This window comes from Geotrypetes seraphini, chromosome 2 (assembly GCF_902459505.1).
Source record: "Geotrypetes seraphini chromosome 2, aGeoSer1.1, whole genome shotgun sequence".
Taxonomy (NCBI): Eukaryota; Metazoa; Chordata; class Amphibia; order Gymnophiona; family Dermophiidae; genus Geotrypetes; species Geotrypetes seraphini.
The window spans coordinates 345,189,384-345,207,561 of NC_047085.1; the positions used below are offsets into that span (position 1 = coordinate 345,189,384).

The 18,178-nt window shown below is 50.9% G+C and overlaps 1 protein-coding gene across 1 annotated transcript in view; it reads right to left on the reverse strand.

Annotated features, from left to right (window-relative positions):
* The window catches only part of EZH2 (enhancer of zeste 2 polycomb repressive complex 2 subunit), a 378,737-nt gene that overhangs the window by 347,624 nt on the left and 12,935 nt on the right, over positions 1 to 18,178 (reverse strand).

An 18,178-nucleotide genomic window follows, 5' to 3' on the forward strand; every position in this document is an offset into this window, starting at 1 on the left:
CCGACAGTGAAGCAGAACTGCCCGCCAAAAACAACTGCCTCGTGAAAAGCCGCGGCTCCTCCGACAGCGAAGGAGGTTGGCCCACAGAAAAGCAGAGCCTCAGGAAACGGTGTGGCTTGCCGACAGCGAAGGGGCTCGGTCCAGCTGAAATGTACAGCTGCAGGAAACGCTGTGGCACTGCCGACAGCGCAAGAGCACCGTCCCACTGAAAAATACAGCCTGCCGTTCGCAGCAAAGATGAAGTGCATACCGTCTTTACGCGGGAAAAATGGTGGCCACCAAACAGTTTGCCAATGACCAAACCGGAGCCCTCCAAAGACAAATACACACATGCACCCCCGAATGATCAAACTTCAGGTCTGCCCAACCGAAACCCCAGAGTCCAGAACACAAAATAACAGCGGCTGTACTCACGCGACGTCGAGCCCGCATTGCATACAGCAACCGCCAAAAGATCCACAAGGTGAATAAAAGTTCCGGTGGATGCCAGTCGTTCATCACAAACAGGGCAGAAACCCATTGCACAGAGCAGGGAGATGCTGGGAAACGCCAGCTGCTCAGCACTAGCAAGGCAAAAATGTAGCTGCAGGGAGTCCCTTTTTTTTTTTTTTTTGTAAGGGAAAGAAGAAAAAATAGGGACTAAGGCAGACCCTCTATCATCGGAGGGAGGGTGAGGCAGGGACAAGGGAGGGCCCAAGTGTAACCTCTAAAGCCGATACCATTCAGCTGGACACCCCTGTCTCACTGAAGAGAAGATCTCAACAGGAGAAATAAATCAGCCAGCTCACTGAAGAGAAAGTCTCAACAGGAGAAATAAATCAGCCAGCTCACTGAAGAGAAAGTCTCACCAGGAGAAAATAAAGGCCTAGTCACAGCCAGATTCCAGGAGCTAGTTGAATAGCGACTATCACCTGCTGGGAGATAGAGAATACTGGAGATACAGGACTATCACCTGCTGGGAGATAGAGAATACTGGAGATACAGGAGGAGTGCCAGCCAATAGGACCACCTGTTAATCAGTTTCTCTATCTCCGCCTGCTGGTAGATGTGAGCTATCCCATTGGTCTCTGGATTCATCTGCTGCTGTTGCTAGGGAAAGTACTAATTCTAATGTAATTTCTTCCATCTATTTTTCATATACGCACAATATAATCTTATTAATACATAATGGTAATCACAAAATTTAAAAAACACAAAGCACACTGTACGCACAGAAAATGTTAATTATCATTTATATTCGTGGGGGTTCAAAGAGGTCAATGCAATCAGTAACAACTACAGAAAAATAGACAAATATAGAGCAAAATATATACAGCAGATATAAATTCACAAAAAAACTGGCATATTTTGATCACTAAATTGAAAATAAAATTATTTTTCCTATCTTTGTTATCTGGTGATTACATGAGTCTGGTTGCATTTCCAATATTTCTTTCTTTCTGCCTCCTGCACGCTTCCTCTCCTCCGGACCTCATTCCCTTCCCCAACCAACATCTCTCTCTCTCTCTCTCTCTCTGCACAGGGAGCCAGGAAAAGGGCTGTGAGAGAGGGCAGAGTCTCAGCAGGCGAGGCGAGCGGCAAAAACTGGGACCTGACTTTTCTTTTATTTTTTTCTAGCATCGGGGAAGCGGCGAGAGTAGCTCCGCCCCCCCAACGCATCAGCAGTAGGCGCCGGGCCCCTCCATAAAAGGAGGCGAGCCGACGGTCCGCCACTGCACAGGGAGCCAGGAAAAGGGCTGTGAGAGAGGGCAGAGTCTCAGCAGGCGAGGCGAGCGGCAAAAACTGGGACCTGACTTTTCTTTTATTTTTTTCTAGCATCGGGGAAGCGGCGAGAGTAGCTCCGCCCCCCCAACGCATCAGCAGTAGGCGCCAGGCCCCTCCATAAAAGGAGGCGAGCCGACGGTCCGCCACTGCACAGGGAGCCAGGAAAAGGGCTGTGAGAGAGGGCAGAGTCTCAGCAGGCGAGGCGAGCGGCAAAAACTGGGACCTGACTTTTCTTTTATTTTTTTCTAGCATCGGGGAAGCGGCGAGAGTAGCTCCGCCCCCCCCAACGCATCAGCAGTAGGCGCCGGGCCCCTCCATAAAAGGAGGCGAGCCGACGGTCCGCCACTGCACAGGGAGCCAGGAAAAGGGCTGTGAGAGAGGGCAGAGTCTCAGCAGGCGAGGCGAGCGGCAAAAACTGGGACCTGACTTTTCTTTTATTTTTTTCTAGCATCGGGGAAGCGGCGAGAGTAGCTCCGCCCCCCCAACGCATCAGCAGTAGGCGCCGGGCCCCTCCATAAAAGGAGGCGAGCCGACGGTCCGCCACTGCACAGGGAGCCAGGAAAAGGGCTGTGAGAGAGGGCAGAGTCTCAGCAGGCGAGGCGAGCGGCAAAAACTGGGACCTGACTTTTCTTTTATTTTTTTCTAGCATCGGGGAAGCGGCGAGAGTAGCTCCGCCCCCCCCAACGCATCAGCAGTAGGCGCCGGGCCCCTCCATAAAAGGAGGCGAGCCGACGGTCCGCCACTGCACAGGGAGCCAGGAAAAGGGCTGTGAGAGAGGGCAGAGTCTCAGCAGGCGAGGCGAGCGGCAAAAACTGGGACCTGACTTTTCTTTTATTTTTTTCTAGCATCGGGGAAGCGGCGAGAGTAGCTCCGCCCCCCCAACGCATCAGCAGTAGGCGCCGGGCCCCTCCATAAAAGGAGGCGAGCCGACGGTCCGCCACTGCACAGGGAGCCAGGAAAAGGGCTGTGAGAGAGGGCAGAGTCTCAGCAGGCGAGGCGAGCGGCAAAAACTGGGACCTGACTTTTCTTTTATTTTTTTCTAGCATCGGGGAAGCGGCGAGAGTAGCTCCGCCCCCCCCCCCAACGCATCAGCAGTAGGCGCCGGGCCCCTCCATAAAAGGAGGCGGGCCAACGGCGCGCAGCGAAGGCGAGCGGCAAAGGCGCTCGCCTTAGCGAGAGCGCCTTTGCGAAGGGCCTCAAGAAGGGCCTCTAAACAGAGCCCTTCCAAATTCATCCAGATACACTCCTTTCTTCTCTAAACAGAACCCTTTCCACTTTATCACACACAAGCAAACACTCAGGCAAACTCACATTCCTGTTCATTTTATTCTTTCTTTCTTTCTCTTTTTTGAAATGGCAGGGAGAACTAGGAGCGCCAAGACTACTATCAAGTCCAACACTCCAGCATCTGGAGAGACCCCGGGGATGGCCAAGGATTCTACACAGAAGGCAGAGAGTGCCACTGAGCGGGGAGCAGATGTCTCAGTGCTAACCGAGGCCATCCCCCTCCCACAGTATACTTCGGTCTCTACGCAGACAGAAGAGTTGAGACAGGTAGAAGCGGACGAGGACATTATGCAGGAACTGCGGAGCCTCAGGGAGGAGGTGAAACGCCTGAGGTGCATCAGGGAGGATGAGGCCTTCATCGACGATACCATCCAGGAACTGTCTCATATCACAGAACGAAGCATCGACAAGACCATCCTGGGCACTCCCAAACCTACAGCTCTAAATTCAACGATCGGAATACAGGAAATGATTGGAGATGCCGGTCCCTGGCAACTGGTAACCTCTTCTACTGACAAGCAAAGAAACCCCCCCCCCATTCTCACTTTCTTCTTCTTTTTCTTTCAAACAGGGCAGTTCTACACCAACCCCACAACTTCCCCTGAAAAACAGATTTCACGTCCTTCAAGAAGGAACTGTCGAGGATGAAACAGAGGGGGCTCAAGAGAATTCCGAACACAGAACATCGGCTACAGTTCTCACTGCTCGACCTCCCCCCCCTCGGAAGGAGCGTAGAGTGGTGGTCATCGGAGACTCCATGCTAAGAGGCACCGAAGGACCAATCTGCAGACCAGATTTGCAGTCGAGGGAGGTCTGCTGTCTCCCTGGAGCCAGGATCCGGGACATCACCACCAGTATAGACAAACTTCTAAAACCTACTGACCATTTCCCTATGTTTCTCATTCATGTAGGTACCAACGATACTGCCAGAAGAACATCAGACAACATCCCTGTAGACTTCGAGGCCCTTGGAAGAAAGCTGAAGCAGACAGGAGCACAGGTGGTCTTCTCATCGATTCTCCCGGTAAGAGACAAAGGCAGAGACAGGGAAGAGCGTATCCATCGAACCAACGAGTGGCTTCGCGAATGGTGTTTACAGATGAACTTTGGATTCCTAGACCACGGAGAGGCGCTACAAGGACTACAGGGACCTGACGGACTACACCTAACAAAGAGAGGCAAGAAAGTTTTTGGACATCGACTGGCACGCCTACTTCGGAAGGCTTTAAACTAGGTAAGTTGGGGGAGGGTTCATACATACATACCAGAGCAGCAAGGATCCGCCCTTGGGAAGCAAGTAAAACCCACACTTCTGAGCCTAAGGTAAGTGCCCATAATATACACAAAAAAACAGGAGTCACACTAGCGGGGATAGGTATCTCATCACAAATTTGGAGAGCAATGTATGTTAATGCACACAGCTTGGGCAACAAAATCCTGGAACTAGAAACAGAGATAAGGAATGCTGACCTTGACATAGTAGCGATATCCGAGACCTTGTTCACAGACTCGCATGGGTGGGATATGGTTATACCAGGCTACAATCTACTTCGTCGAGACAGAGAGGGCAAATTAGGAGGGGGGGTAGCACTATACACTAAGGATAATATCAAAACTACCAGGATCACAGAGGTTAGATACACAGGGGAATCACTTTGGGTAAACCTGAACAGAGGGAATGAAAAATGCCTTTACCTCGGTGTGATATACAGGCCTCCGAGACAACAGGAAGACAAAGACAATGAATTGATTGAGGACATAGAGAACATCACCTTGCGCGGTGACACAGTACTGTTAGGAGACTTCAATATGCCAGATGCAGACTGGAACACCCTCTCCGCGACTACGAGTGGTAGCAAAAGAATATTGACCACCATATAGGGTGCACAACTCAATCAAATGGTATTAGAGCCCACCAGGGAAAAGGCAATACTGGACCTGGTACTCACAAATGGAGACAGTGTCTCGGAAGTATCAGTGGGAGACACGCTGGCCTCTAGTGACCACAACATGGTTTGGCTCAACCTCAGGAAAGGCTTCTCTAAATCAAACTCAGCAACGAGGGTCCTCAACTTTAGGGGCGCAAACTTTGACCATATGAGAGACTTTGTCCATCAGGAGCTGCAAAATCATGCAGAAACTGACAATCCGGAAACTATGTGGTCATATATAAAATCCATTCTGAACGAAGCATCTAACCGCTACATAAATACAGTAAGCAAACACCGGAGAAACAAAAAACCACAATGGTTCAGCAATGAAATTTCTGGCCTCATTAAAAAGAAAAAAGAAGCATTTAACACCTACAAACATCTTGGAAAAAAGGAGGCAAAAGAAGACTATCTGGCCAGATCTAGAGCTGTCAAGAAAGCAGTCAGGGAAGCCAAACTTCAAACAGAAGAAGATCTAGCACGGAATATTAAAAAGGGGGACAAATCATTCTTCAGGTACATTAGTGACAGGAAGAGAAACAAAGATGGGATAGTACGCCTTAGGCAATCAGACGGAAACTACGCAGAATCTGATAATACCAAGGCAGAACTGCTAAACGAATACTTCTGCTCAGTATTCACCTGTGAAGCACCAGGAGCTGGTCCACAACTACAGCAAATAGACATCCAAAATGACCTGTTTCATGATTACGAGTTTACACCCAGTAGCGTCTACCACGAACTTTCAAGACTCAAAGTAGACAAAGCCATGGGACCAGACAATCTACACCCCAGGGTACTCAGAGAGCTGAGTGAAGTTCTGGCTGAACCACTAGCCGTGCTCTTCAATCTTTCCATGCGCACGGGAAAAGTACCCCTAGATGGGAAAACAGCTAACGTAATTCCACTTCACAAAAAGGGCTGCAGAACAGAGACAGAAAATTACAGACCGGTGAGTCTTACATCCATAGTGTGCAAACTCATGGAAACACTGATCAAACAGAATCTTGACAAAATTCTAGACGAAGAAAACTTACGTGATCCACACCAACACGGATTTACCAGGGGAAGGTCCTGCCAAACTAATCTGATTGACTTCTTTGACTGGGTGACCAGTCATCTGGATGCCGGGGAGTCCCTAGACGTGATATATTTGGACTTCAGCAAAGCTTTTGATAGCGTCCCACACCGCAGGCTGTTGAACAAACTAAAATCGATGGGATTAGGAGATACATTCACTACATGGGTAAAGGATTGGCTAGATGGTAGGATTCAAAGGGTGATGGTAAACGGTACCCCCTCCAAAACGTCAGCTGTGACGAGTGGAGTACCTCAGGGCTCCGTCTTAGGGCCGATACTATTCAATTTATTCATAGGAGATTTGACCCAAGGACTTAGAGGAAAAGTATCACTGTTTGCCGACGACGCCAAACTATGCAACATAGTAGGCAAAAGCAGTGTACCTGACTTTATGACGCAGGACCTACGACAGTTGGAACAGTGGTCATCAACTTGGCAACTAAGCTTCAATGCCAAAAAATGTAAAGTAATGCACCTAGGCAAAAAAAACCCACACAGAACTTACACACTAAATGGTGAAACCTTGTCCAGTACCACGATAGAACGTGATTTAGGAGTGATCATTAGCAATGATATGAAGGCTGCAAATCAGGTGGAGAAGGCTTCGTCCAAAGCAAGACAAATGATGGGCTGCATCCGTAGGGGTTTTGTCAGCAGAAAACCTGAAGTCATAATGCCACTGTACAGATCCATGGTGAGACCTCATCTCGAGTATTGTGTTCAATTCTGGAGACCACACTACCGGAAAGATGTGTTGAGAATTGAATCGGTTCAGCGAATGGCTACCAGGATGGTCTTGGGGCTCAGGGATCTCACATATGAAGAAAGACTAAAAAAACTGCGGATGTACTCGCTGGAGGAGCGAAGAGAGAGGGGGGACATGATTGAGACCTTTAAGTATATCACGGGGCGTATAGAGATGAAAGATGATATCTTCAGTCTTACAGGGCCCTCGATAACCAGAGGACACTCGCTGAAAATCAGGGGAGGGAAATTTCAGGGTGATGCTAGAAAGTACTTCTTCACCGAAAGGGTGGTCGATCATTGGAACGAGCTGCCTCAGCAGGTGATTGAGGCCAACAGCGTGTCAGATTTTAAGAGAAAATGGGATATTCACATGGGATCAATAGGGGAGTAAAAGCCAGGGAGTAGGTCATTGGTATGGGCAGACTCGATGGGCTATAGCCCTTTTCTGCCGTCAATTTCTATGTTTCTATGTTTCTCTCCCCCTCCATGAGTCCAACTTTTCTTCCTCTCTCCTCCACCCCTATTGGCAATATTCTCCCTCTCTCTCACTGTCCATATGTCCTGAGAGATCCAGGCATTTCTCCCACCACCTTACTGCCACATCCGATATTTCTCCTTCTCTCATCCCCCAGATCATGTGCATTTTTCACCACTGCCCACCAGCCCCATGCCCTTTTTGCCTTCTATCACCCCGCTCCAGCACAATGCCACATCTCTTCCTCCATCACTATGTCCAACATACCTCCCCCTTGCATCCCCTTCAATCTGTCTCTCTGGTCCCTCTCCACCATCATATCCAACATTTATCCCTCTCATCCTTCTATTCCCCATGCATCTCTACCTCACTCCTTTCTCTCTATGCCCAATTTTCCTTTCTCTATGTGCACCATCTGTCACTCACACACTCATGGCATCAATTTTCCCTTTCTATTCTATTCCCTCCCTCCTATGTCCCAAGTTAGTGCCCCATGTTCATACCCCTTCCCTTCCTTCTGGCAGCGATTGGCTGGCCCAGAACCTTCTCTCCGATGTCAGAATTGACGTTGGGGGAAAGGCTTGTGGACCGGAGTAGTGCTGTCCGATTTCTTATTCGAATCGATTCACCGATTCGAATTGATGTGTATTTTAAAAAAAAATCGGCCTCTCCGATTCAGGGCCCAACCTCCCCGTGCCCGACTTCATCGCGCTCAGGAATCCTGCCACTCAAAACATTTTTTTTTTTTAAACCCTCTCACCGGCTTGTGGATTTCTCGGCCTGATTTTTCAAACCCTCCCTGTAACACTAGCCTGTATTAGTAGCTGCACCGCTCTCTCCTTCCGTAGCTCTAGCGAGCTAATTCCCTTCTGCAGCCTCAGAGCCTCTGTTAGGCCGTCCCGCCTCTGATGATGCAACTTCCTTCTTCCTCGGAGGCAGGACAGCCTAGCAGAGGCTCTGAGGCTGAAGAAGGGAAATGACTCGCTAAAGCTACGGAAGGAGAGAGCGGTGCAGCTGCTAATACAGGCTAGTGTTACGGGGAGGGTCTTTTGTACTTTCTTTAGCCGGAATCAAACACAACTTCAGGCTGTGCCGAGTCAGGCCGGGAATCCACAAGCCTATGAGAGCCTGTTAATCGGGAGGGGGGTGTGGTGCCGATGGACCTGGGAGACAAGAGGGAGAGGAGCTGATAGGAGGTGAGGAGAGGAGGGAGTGATGCCGCTAGACCTGGGAGGTGAGTGGGTAAGGTACTGCTTCTAGTCAAAGGGGAGGGAAAGGGAAGGGAGAGGAGCTCTGCTAGTCGGAGAGGAGAGGTGCTAGTTGGTGGGGGAAACGGAAATAGAGGGGAGGGATAGGTACTGTTGGAGCTGAGTGGAGGAGGGAGGTGAGAGGGAGAGGTTCTGCTGGATTGGGAACAGAGGAGAGTGCTGCTGGACTTAAAATGGAAGAGGGAAAGCTGCAGCAGGAATGAGGGGAGAGCATTGGAGGAGAGTGGATGGGGAAAGGGAGGAGAGCAGTGGAGGAGGAGAGTGAGAGGGGAAGGGGAAGAGAAATGCTGTTGCTGCACCCAATTGGGGAGAGAGGGAAGGAGGGATAAGGAAGCCCAGGAAGGGAGAGGAGAGGAAAGAGATGCCATGGGAGGGAGGGAGGGAGGGAAAGGAAAGGCAATACTAGACTATGGAGGGAGAGATGTCAGGGCATGGGGGGGATGAGATAGATGCCAGGCCAGGGGAAAGGAATGGAAATGGAAGGACACAGATGAAAGATGGATGGTTAGCACGGAGAAAGAAGAAAGAAGCGAGTTATCAGAAGACAACCAGACAGCAAAAGGTAGAAAAAATCATTTTATTTTCTGTTTTGTGATTACAATATGTCAGATTTGAAAAGTATATCCTGACAGAGCTGGTGTTAGACCGCAAACGTGACCTAGAATTTAACGGAGAGAGAAAAAGTCATTTTTGTTTACACCACAGCGCCAGTGTGGGTAGGAGAGGGCAAAGGGGGTGTAGAAGCTATAAAATAAACCCACCAGGATTTTTGGGGAAAAAAAACAAAACACAATTGGGCAGGAAAATCGAATCGAATCGAAAAACCAATTCAATAGGCTGAATCGAATCAAAATTTTTTTTCCTGAATCAGGCAGCACTAATCTGGAGGAGTTGCCATTCCCATTCCTAGTTCCTTTGCCAGATGGTCATAAAGCACAGTTACTTACCATAACAGGTGTTATCCAGGGACAGCAGGCATATATTCTCACATGTGGGTGACGTCATCTACGGAGCCCCAGCGCGGACAGCTTTTCAAGCAAACTTGATTGAAGTTTCAAGTTTGCTACACTGCACCACGCATGTGCATGCCTTCTCGCCCACTAGAGGGCGCATCCCCACCTCGTGGTCCTCAGTTCCATAACCAGCAAAGAAGCCATCCCCGGGGAGGAGGGCGGGTTGTGAGAATATATGCCTGCTGTCCCTGGATAACACCTGTTACGGTAAGTAACTGTGCTTTATCCCAGGACAAGCAGGCATGATATTCTCACATGTGGGTGACCTCCAAGCCAACCAAAAAGGGCAGGTGGGAGGATGGCAATTTAGGAAAACAGGTTACGTAACACCGACTGACCAAACCGGCCGTCGCTTCTGAACAAAGTGTCCAGACAGTAGTGAGAGGTGAACGTATGAACCGAAGACCAAGTGGCAGCTTTACATATGTCCTCCACAGGAGTAGACCGGAAGAAAGCAACAGAAGCTGCCATCGCCCGGACCTTATGCCCCGTGACTCGACCATGGAGCGTGAGGCCAGCCTGAGCGTAGCAAAAAGAAATACAAGCAGCTAGCCAGTTGGACAAGGTGCGCTTGGAAATAGGATGTCCCAGCCGATTAGGATCAAAGGACAAAAACAATTGAGGAACCTTCCGATGAGACTTGGTACGTTGGAGATAAAAAGCCAACGCCCTCTTACAGTCCAGCGTGTGAAGCGCCGCCTCACCAGGATGAGAGTGGGGCTTCGGAAAGAACACCAGAAGAACAATAGACTGATTGAGGTGGAAATCAGACACAACCTTAGGTAGAAATTTAGGATGGGTGCGAAGAACCACCTTGTCATGATGGAATACAGTAAAGGGCGGGTCCGCAACCAAAGCCTGTAGCTCACTAATCCGACGAGCAGACGTGAGCGCAAGTAAAAAGACCACTTTCCAAGTGAGAAACTTAAGAAGAGACTTGTCAATCGGCTCAAAAGGAGGTTTCATCAGCTGAGCCAAGACCACATTAAGATCCCAAACTACAGGAGGAGGTTTCAGAGGAGGGTTAATATTGACTAAACCCCTCATGAAGCGAACCACCAGAGGATGAAGAGAGAGGGAACGTCCCTCCAAATGCTGATGGAAAGCAGCAATAGCACTGAGATGCACCCGGATGGAAGTTGTCTTCAGCCCAGACTCAGACAAATGCAACAAATATTCCAGAACCGCAGACACCGGAACCAAACACGGATCTAGATGGTGCGAGGTACACCAGGACGAAAATCTGGTCCACTTCTGGGAATAACAAAGCCGAGTTGAGGCCTTGCGCGAGGCTTCCAACACCTCCCTGACCGCCGAAGTCAGGGGGAAAGGAACCACGCTGTCAGATGTAGTGACTGAAGATTGGGATGCAACAGCGAACCCCGACTCTGAGACAGCAGAGAGGGAAACACAGGCAGAAGTAGAGGCTCCCTGACACTGAGTTGAAGGAGCAGGGAGAACCAGTGCTGACGAGGCCAACGAGGCACGATGAGAATCATAGTGGCTCCGGACGACTTGAGGTGAACCAACGTCCTCAAGATCAGAGGAAAAGGAGGAAAAGGAGGAAATGCATAAAGGAATCTCCCTCCCCAGTCGAGAAGGTAGGCATCTGCCTCGAGACGGTCCTGGGAGTAAATTCGTGAACAATAGAGGGGCAGTTTGTGAGTCTCCGGGGAGGCAAACAGATCCACTTGAGGCGTTTCCCAGCGGTCGAAGACCTCGTGCAGAACTCGGGAGTTTAGCGACCACTCGTGCGGCTGGAGAAGACGCGGCCAGACAATTCTTCTCTCCCTGAATGTAAACCGCCCGCAGGAAGATGTTCTGGGAGGTCGCCCATTTCCAAAGGCGCAAGGCCTCCTGGCACAGGGACCAGGTTCCCCCTTGCTTGTTTACATAATACATTGCCACTTGGTTGTCCGTCCGCACCAGGACCACCTGATTGCGCAGCAGATGACCGAACGCCCGAGCTGCCAGAAAGATGGCACGAAGCTCCAACACATTGATGTGACACAGACGGTCCTCCGCCGACCATAGCGCTTGAGTCTGCAGACCGTCGAGGTGAGCCCCCCACGCATACTCCGAAGAGTCCGTGGTCAGGACCTTGTGATGTGGAGGGACGAGAAAGAGCAAACCCCCGGAAAGATTGGAAGAGTTGGTCCACCAACGGAGCGATCATCTCAAGGAAGGAGTGACCGCTACAGGGAGGGAGAGCGGGTCTCGATCCTGACGCCACTGGGAGGCTAAGGTCCACTGAGGAATTCTCAGATGCAATCTGGCAAACGGCGTGACATGAACTGTCGAAGCCATGTGGCCGAGTAGAATCATCAGCCTGTGCGCAGAGACGGAGCGCTGCCGCAGAATCTGGCGGGCCAGGCGAAGCAGAGCCTCCAGTCTCGACGAGGGAAGGAACGCACGAAGGCGAACCGTGTCCAGCACGGCCCCGATAAACTGAAGGGATTGAGCCGGGCACAACTGCGACTTGGGAAAATTTACCTCGAACCCCAGACGTTGGAGAAAACTGATAGTCTGTCGGGTAGCTGAGATAACCCCCTCCCGGGACGAAGCATTGATCAGCCAATCGTCCAGGTAGGGGAAGACCTGCAGTCCCTGCGATCTTAGGGCAGCCGCGACCACCACCATACACTTTGTAAAGACCCGAGGAGACGAGGCCAGCCCGAAGGAAAGGACACGATATTGGAGGTGCAACTCCCCCACCTGGAACCGTAAGTACTGGCGGAAGGCGGGATGCACCGGAACATGAGTATATGCTTCCTTCAGGTCCAGGGAGCACATCCAGTCCCCCGATTCTAACAGAGGGTACAGGACTGGAAGGGACAACATACGGAACTTCTCCCGGACCAGGAACTTGTTGAGCCTCCTGAGGTCCAGAATGGGGCGTAAGTCCCCTGTCTTCTTCGGGACCAAAAAGTAACGGGAGTAAAAACCCCGTCCCCTTTGGTTCGGGGGCACGGGCTCCACCGCCCGAAGGCTCAACAAGGACCTGGCTTCCGCCAGGAGAATAGGAAGCAGGTGTCGACAGCCAGGAGAAGCCCCCGGCGGATGTTCTGGCGGCATGGCTAAGAAGTTTAGCGAGTAACCCTCGGAGATGATCCGGAGCACCCAAGCGTCCGACGTGATCTCGGCCCAGGCTGGAAGAAAGGCCTGCAATCGGCCCCCGATAGGAAGAGGGTCTTTTGACAGTGCGGAGGGGGCCCGCCCCCAACCGCGCATCACGTCAAAAAGACGGAGCGGGTTTAGACGCTCCTTGCGCTAGAGGCTTCGGTTGGGACGCCCTGCCCTGCTGCTGGGGACGTCGGGGCAGTGGCCTGGAGAAGGACGGCGTCGACTTCTGCGGGTACCGCCGCGGAGGGGGTCTAAACGGCTTCTGCGGCGGAGCCCGGGGTTTGGGACGGACCAACGAGGCAATAGAGCGCTCGTGTTCAGACAAACGCTTGGTCGCCGCCTCCAAGGATTCGTCAAACAGCTCTGAGCCAACACATGGAAGATTGGCCAGACGTTCTTGCAAATTCGGGTCTATATCCAGGGTACGGAGCCATGCCAGGCGGCGCATGGCCACCGCAAAGGCGGACACGCGAGAAGCGAGCTCAAATGCGTCATACACAGCATGGAAGAGGTAGAGACGCAGTTGGGACAAATTGGACATAAAAGCCCCAAAATCCTCTTTATGGGAATCCGGCATGACTCCATAATACCTCGGCAACGACTTCACCATCTGTCTCAAATAAGACGAGAAGGTGAATGCGTAATTTAGGACCCTGGTCGCCATCAAAGAGTTGGAATAGAGGCGACGTCCAAACTTGTTCAAGGTCCGTCCCTCCCGTCCGGGGGGAACCGCCGCAGAGACCCTGGAAGGCTGCGACTTCTTCAAAGCCGACTCCACCAGTAGGGACTGGTGGGACAGCTGTGCCTTATCAAAGCCCTTGCACGGAACAGTGCGATACTTGGACTCCATCTTAGAAGGTACCGCTGTGACTGTAAGAGGGGAGTCAAGGTTCCTCAAAAAGGTCTGGCTAAGAACCTTATTAAGAGGGAGCCGAGGCGTCTCTCTGGGGGGAGAGGGTAAATCCTGCTCCTCCAAAAACTCCTTGGTGTACTGTGATCCTGCTCCCAGATCAAAGTCCAAAGCCCTTCCCATATCTAGAACGAATCTAGAGAAAGAGGAGGGCTTTGAAGGCGGAGATGGAGATCGAGACGAGCGCCTCGCCAAGAAGGAAGGAGAAGCCTCGCGTGAGTAACGAGGTTACCTTCCCGTGCCAGACCCCGAACCCCAAGAAGCTGCACCGAGCGATCTAGGCGGGGTCGGGGACCGCCCATGCCCCGAGGAACCCCTTCGGGAAGTCCCCGGGTTATGGGGCACCGAGGCACACCCCTTTCGTCTTGGCGAAGAGTTCCTCGAGCACTCAACCTCAGACGAATGGAACAGCCTCGGATTATCGAGGCGTAGTTCGGAGACCCGCAGGGTCTCCGCCCCGGTTGTCGAGGAGCGACCGCGGCGTCGAGGAGAAGCCCGTTGGCGTTTGGGCTTCCTCGATCGACGCTTCGCCCGAGGCCGACCCGAGGGCGAGGAACCCCGGGAGGACCTCGACGAGGACGAAGAGGAAGAGATCCTCCGAACTCGCCGCACCTTGTCCCGAGGCCGCTCAGGCTGGTCCGCCGAGGTCGAGGGCAAGGTCAGGGCCGAGGCCGAAACCCCCCCCGGGCCCGAAGTCAAGGGCACCGAGACCGAGGTCACCGACGCTGGGGCAGCCGAGGCCGAAGCCTGCTGAAGGTGCGTGAGGGCCCCGGACAGCTCCGAGGCGATGAGAGCCCGGAGCAAGTCCTGGAAGACGGGTACCGCCATCATAGCCGGCAGATCCGGGGCCGTCGGGTGCTTCCTCGAGGGCGACCTCGGTACCGAGTATTCCCGCGGGGCACCCGACTTCGGCTCTCGGGGCGGGGCCGAGGACGACCCACCCGCCCCCGCAGAGGAACTCGAGGATGGCTTCTTCGAGGCTGAAAATGAAGAAGGAAGTGAGGACTTACCCTTCGCCGACTTCGGAGTCGAAGACACCGGCTTCGACGTCGAGGGCTCCTGGGGCGAGGACGAAGGAGTCGAGGCCGAGGTCAAGGCCGGGGCCGAAGCCGAGGCCGACGTCGAGGCCTTCCCCGCCACGGGGTCCACTGCAAAGAGCTCCGCCATACGAGCCTGACGGCGGCGGAGAGCTCTCCTCTGAAAAGTGGAGCACCGGGAACAAGTGTCGGTGGGGTGCTCAGGGCCCAGACAACGCAAGCACCACCGGAGAGGATCGGTAATAGAAAGGAGCTGATCGCACCGGGTGCACTTTTTGAAGCCCGTCACAGGACGGGACATGGGCCCAAAAACCGGCTGGGAACAAGAAAGGTCCCGCGGCCGCGGCTACCGGGAGCCCCCGGAGCCGAACGAAAAAGTTTTTTTGGTTTTTTTTTCGACGAAAACTGAAAGAAATAAAAGGAACAAAAGAGAGAAACACAGCGACCGAGTCAAAAAAGAGACACAGCCGCGGTGACAGAAGGCAAAACTAAGAGCACAATTTCCACAGGGCTTCTGGCTCTGCGGAAGAGAATGAACTGAGGACCACGAGGTGGGGATGCGCCCTCTAGTGGGCGAGAAGGCATGCACATGCGTGGTGCAGTGTAGCAAACTTGAAACTTCAATCAAGTTTGCTTGAAAAGCTGTCCGCGCTGGGGCTCCGTAGATGACGTCACCCACATGTGAGAATATCATGCCTGCTTGTCCTGGGATAATCTCTTGTTTCTGGTTCTCTGTATATCTTGTTAGACTAGCCCAGCCCTGAATGTAGTGGTTTATATTCCCTGCTTCTGGACTGGCCCAGTCGTGATCACTATCTGTATTTTAATTCTTAAGATTCCACCCGACTATGAATTCCTCTTCTGTGTTTTGGACTCTAGCTGACCTGGTTCCTTATCTGAAAATGAGGAAAAGATAGTGGCATAGCTTTATTAGTTACCACCTAGGGCAGGGGTAGGCAATTCCGGTCCTCAAGAGCTGGAACCAGGTCAGGTTTTCTGGATATCCACAATAAATATGCATGAGATAGATTTGCATCTCAAGGAGGCAGTGCATGCAAATCCATCTCTTACATATTCATTGTGGATATCCTGAAAACCTGACCTGGCTCTGGCTCTCGAGAACCGGAATTGCTTACCCCTGACCTAGGACAAAGGAATGGTCATGGGGGTCACAATCTGATGGGTGACTGCCCCTACCCAGGACAGGACATTGACATCTGCACCCACCAGACTGCAGCCTTGTGGCTTTGCCCTGCACGCCCTTACTGGTTGCACCACCCCGTCCTTGGTACACCACTTCGAAATGATACTATAACAATGCTAATCAAAAAATTAAACTCAATATACGAGGGGCATTCAATAATTTATCTATCAGAGTATGTTGAGACAAATTTGTGCATGTTTTAACACGTCTCAACGTTACTCATGTACAGTTGTGGCTCAGTGCAAGTCTAATATTTCAAGAGACAGGATATCAGTAGAGTGCTCATGTGAATCAAGTAAGAAACTGCTAGATTTGGAGTACCGTTCAGTAACAAAAGTTTTCACAAAAGAAGGGAAAAAAGCAAAAAAGGAGATCCATGAAAACTGGGTTGCAGTTTATGGATCATCATCATCCTACAAAGAAAAAATTTAGAGCAAGCAGTTTAAGTAGGGTAGAAGGTCCATTAAAAAATGACCCTCACACTGGATGGTCTGTGGAAGCAACAGAAATATACAGAAAGGGCGGGGCTTTGGATTCATCTGCTGCGTCGAAAGAAAATTAACAGGTAAGAACTTAATTTTTCCTTCCTTAGCAACAGCAGCAGATGAATCCAGAGACTAGTGGGATGTAGCAAAGCAACCCTCCATCTGGGTGGGAGTCGAATGCCGTATCCGCCATGACCGAAGCACCAAAAGGAATCTCCATAAGCGGTGCTACATCTAACCTGTAATACTTAGAAAAGGTATAAAGGTATGCAGTAAAAGATCAAGGAGATTCATTTGCATCCTTTTCTCTCTCTCTCTGTCACTGCAGCTCACCAACAAATACGGTTTCTCTGCTGCAATTTTAGCACCTGGTTGGGTCTATGAATGTTTGGACAAGAAGAACTTTCTACAGAATCAGAACAAGTGAGAAGCTTTTTACAGATTTTGGGGGATGGTTATTGTTCAGAGTAAGGTCCCCAAGTGAATTCATTTTGCATACCATGATGAGAATGAAGGCTATGTTGTAGGCCTCTGATTTCCTGCTATACTTAGAAGATGAAGTAGTCACACGACAAATATCTTCCAAGGAAATACCTCTGGACTTAGTCCAGGAAGTAGCCATTGCTCTGTCTGAATGGACAAGAAGTTATTTAGGTAACCTCTTACCCGCCACTGAATAAGCGGAAGCAATGGTCTCCTTGACCAATCGAGCCATGGAAGCTTTGAAGGCTGCCATAGCTTTGGTCTTACGCGCGAACAACACAAAGAAGTGATCAGAACTTCGAAAGTCATTAGGAATCAGCAGATAGTGTAGAAGCATGCTACGCACATCTAGGAAACGCAGTGAAGAGAATCGTGCCCCCCAGTCCCCCTCCCAGAAAGCAGAAAGGGAGACTGGTTGACCTTAAATGATGACACTACCTTAGACAGAAACGATGGTACTATCCTAACTGTCAGCTCAGAATCCAAGATTCACCAGTGTCCCTGTAGGACAAAACCTGCAACTCAGAAATCCGCCGGGCTGCAGCCATGGCCATAAGAAACACCATTGTCTTATTAGATAAAGAGCCAAACGGGGCCTTCTGTAAACTCCCAAGAACTATGTAAAGACTCTAGACCGGATAGTATTTTTAAACAGGTAGATAAAAATGCTGAACCCCTTTTAGTAAGTGAACTACAGACGACTGATAAGCAAGTGGAGAGTGAGACATCTGGCCCCTGTAACAATCAATGGTTGTCACTTGAAAGTGAAGGGAAGTATACGCTAAGCCTTTGGCTACCCTTCATTCAAAAATGAAAGAAGAACCCTTACGCCTCAACTAAAATTGTTTAATATGTAGGCTATAAGAACAAAATGGAACGAATGTCCATGATAACTGACCCATCGGTGAGTAAATTCGGAGGTACCGGGAACTACAATGGCTTGCCCAACAACAAACCCTTCAGATCCGCTTAGCATAGATAGAGCAGAAAATCCAGAGCTACTAGGATCACCATACTGTAAAAGTGAGCCAGGAGAAGAAACACAGATCCAATCATCGAAGGGCAAACACTTAAAAAGATGACAACACATAAGCCAGAAAAGAGCCAACGTGTCTACCTCTTCTGATTCCCGGTTCCTGTGGCTGCTAAATAACCTAGGAAGCTTTGCATTTTGAGACGAGGCCATGAGTTCTAGTTCTAGGAGATGTCACCTTTACACAAAGAGCTGGAACGCCTGAGCGGACAGTTCTCAATATCTGGAATGGCAAAGATTCTCGCTGAGGAAGTCTGTCTAAACATTTTTCATGTTCCGCAAGTGATCCTCTGAGAGAAGAGGAAGATGAACTACCGGCCACCAAAGGAGGACCATTG